Here is a 3,262-nt window from a genome sequence, read left to right as displayed (position 1 = left end):
TCTTTTGTTGTTGTCTCACAGGTTTTCGAAGCTCTGTTCAATATTTTCTGCCAGTTTTCACTCCTTTATTCATAGTGGGTGAATTTTACTGATCTGTCTTCAAAAGTTAACTGATTCTATCTTCTGTCATCTCCATTCTACTATTGATCCCATCCAGTGAGAGGTGTTTTTTTTGTTTTTTTTTTTTTTTTTGAGACGGTGTTTCATTCTTGTTGCCCAAGCTGGAGTGCAATGGTACAGTCTTGGCTCACTGCAATCTCTGCCTCCCAGGTTCAAGTGATTCTCCTGCCTCAGCCTCCCAAGTAGCTGGAATTACAGGCATGCTCTGCCACATCTGGCTAGTTTTTGTATTTTTAGTAGAGACAGGGTTTCACCATGTTGGCCAGGCTGGTCTCGAACTCCTGACCTCAAGTAATCTGCCCGCCTCGGCCTCCCAAAGTGCTGGGATTACAGGTGTGAGCCACCACACCAGGCCCCAGTGAGATTAAAAAAAATTTTTTTTTGTTGTTATTTTGTTGTTGTTGTTAATAGAAATGGGGTCTCACCATTTTTCTCAGGCTAGTCTCTAACACCTGGGCTCCCCACCTCGGCCTCCCAATGCTGGGATTACAGGTATGAGCTACTGCCCCCAGCCCCGGTTTTTATTTCTGTTACTGCACTTTTCAGTTCTATATTTGCCTTTTTTTTGTATTAATAATTTCTATTTCTTTGCTGAGATTTTTCTGTTTTCTTGTTTGTTCCAAGAGAATTTGTAGAATTTGTAGTTGATTGTTGAAACTTTTTATGATGGCTGCTTTAAAACCCTTGTCAGATAATTCCATCATCTGAGTCATCTTTAAACAAACTTTTTTTTTAATTTGCATGTCATCCTTGCACAGGGGCCATGCTAATCTTCTCTGTATCATTCCAGTTGTAGTATATGTGTTGCCAAAGCGAGCACATCTGAGTCATCCTGATGTTGGCGTGAGTTGGTTATCTTTTCGTATTCAAGTTGTGATTTTCTTGGTTCTTAGTATAATGTGTAATTTTCTATTGTATTCTGGCAATTTGTTTTTAATTAAAATTTTACAATGGCCAAAAATTGTGTGTGTGTATATATATATAGTACAACATAATGTTTTGAAATATATATACACTGTGGAATGGCTACATTGAGCTAATTAACATGTATTACCTCACATATTTATCATGTTTTTGTGAGAATACTTGAAATCTATTCCCTTAGCAATTTATTTTATTTAATTAATTAATTTATTTTTTTGAGACAGGGTCTCACTTTGTTGCACAAGCTGGTGTGCAGTGGTGCAATCTGGGTTCATCTCAGCCTTGACCTCCCAGGCACAGGTGATCCTCCCATTTCATCCTCCTGAGTAGCTGGGACTACAGGCACCTGCCACCATGCCTGACTAATTTTTGTATTTTTTGGGGAGACAGGGTTTCTCCATGTTGTCCAGGCTGGTCTTGAACTGTTGGGCTCAAGTGATCCTCCCGCCTCAGCCTCCCAAAGTGCTAGGATTACAGGCATGAGTCACCGCACCCAACCAGCAATTTTCAAGAATACAACACCACCAGGCACACGGTGGCTCATGACTGTAATCCCAGCACATTGGGAGGCCAAAGCAGAAAGATCACTTGAGCCCAGGAGTTTGAGACCAGGCTGGGCAACATAGCAAGAACTCGTCTCTACAAATAAAAAAATCAGCTGAGTGTGGTGGCACGCACTTGTGGTCCCAGCTACTCAGGAAGCTGAGGCAGGAGGATCACTTGAGCCCAGGAGATCGAGGCTGTAGTGAACCATGATTGTGCCACTACACTCCAAAGACACAGGGAGACCCTGTCTCTATTAAAAAAAAAAAAAAAAAGACTACAATACATTACTCTTAACTATAGTCACTGTGTTGTACAATAGATCTCACTTATTCCTACTATCTAATTGAAATATTGTATCCTTCACCAACATCTCCCCAACCCCCTTCACCCCCAGCCCCTAGTAACCACCATTCTACTCTCTGCTTTTATGACTTCAACTTTTTTAGATTCCACATGTGAGACCATGTGGTATTTGTCTTTCTGTGCCCGACTTATTTCCTTATATACCGTCCTCCAGGTTCATGATATAGTTTCCTTTGGTTATGTATCTAGTAATGAGATTGCTGGATCATATGGTAATTCTATTAAATTTGTGTGTGTGTGTGTGTGAAATAGGATCTAGCCCTCTCCCCCAGGCTGGAGTGCAGTGGCATGATCAATCACAGCTCACTACAGCCTCCACCTCCTGGGGTCAAGTGATCCTCTTGCCTCAGCCTCCCAAGTAACTGGAATTACAGGCGTGTGCCACCATGCCCAGCTAATATTTGTATTTTTTGTAGAGACAGGGTCTTGCTATGTTGCCCAGGCTGGTCTTTACCTCCTGGGCTCAAGTGATACTCCCTCCTTACCCTCCCAAAGTCCTGGGATTACAGGTGTGAGCTACTGTGCCTGGCCTATTTTTAATTTTTTGAGGTGCATCCTGGTCTATTATGTTAGGAGACTCGGAGTCCTATTTAAGTCTTTTATTTTAGCAGGCAGTCACTCTATTTAGGTTTATCATGTAGGTTTTGGCCTAGTTTTTCTGCTGTGTTTCTAATGGCGGTTTAGTCTTCAGAGCCTTTGTGGTGTTATTTTTGTCTGTTTGGTCTATCTGGTACCTCTGAGGCGCCCACTTGTCTCTGCTTGGTGCTGCCTGAAGGAACAGGAGAGATTTCTACAGGCCAGGTCTCCACGTGTTTCTTTCTTTTTTTTTTTTTTTTTTTTTTTTTTTTTTTTTTTTTTGAGACGGAGTCTCGGTCTGTCGCCCAGGCTGGAGTGCAGTGGCCGGATCTCAGCTCACTGCAAGCTCCGCCTCCCGGGTTCCCGCCATTCTCCTGCCTCAGCCTCCCGAGTAGCTGGGACTACAGGCGCCCGCCACCTCGCCCGGCTAGTTTTTTTGTATTTTTTAGTAGAGACGGGGTTTCACCGTGTTAGCCAGGATGGTCTCGATCTCCTGACCTCGTGATCCGCCCGTCTCGGCCTCCCAAAGTGCTGGGATTACAGGCTTGAGCCACCGCGCCCGGCCCACGTGTTTCTTTCTTTCTTTCTTTTTTTTAACAGAGTCTCACTCTGTCACCTAGGACGAAGGAGAGTGGCGTGATCATGGCTCACTGCAGCCTCGACCTCCTGGGCTCAAGTGATCCTCCTGCCTTAGCCTCTCGAGTAGCTGGGATCACAAGTGCGTGACGTCACG

The 3,262-nt window shown here is 44.0% G+C and overlaps 1 non-coding gene across 1 annotated transcript; it reads right to left on the bottom strand.

The window, feature by feature from the left end:
- Nucleotides 1-837: 837 nt before the first annotated feature.
- LOC119622044 (U6 spliceosomal RNA) lies at nucleotides 838-940 on the bottom strand. The gene has a single exon (XR_005238640.1). It is a non-coding gene; the product is annotated as a U6 spliceosomal RNA (small nuclear RNA).
- Between the last annotated feature and the right edge of the window lie 2,322 nt (nucleotides 941-3,262).

The sequence above is a fragment of the Chlorocebus sabaeus genome, chromosome X (assembly GCF_047675955.1).
Source record: "Chlorocebus sabaeus isolate Y175 chromosome X, mChlSab1.0.hap1, whole genome shotgun sequence".
Classification (NCBI taxonomy): domain Eukaryota; kingdom Metazoa; phylum Chordata; class Mammalia; order Primates; family Cercopithecidae; genus Chlorocebus; species Chlorocebus sabaeus.
This window is presented reverse-complemented; position numbering and strand designations above follow the sequence as displayed.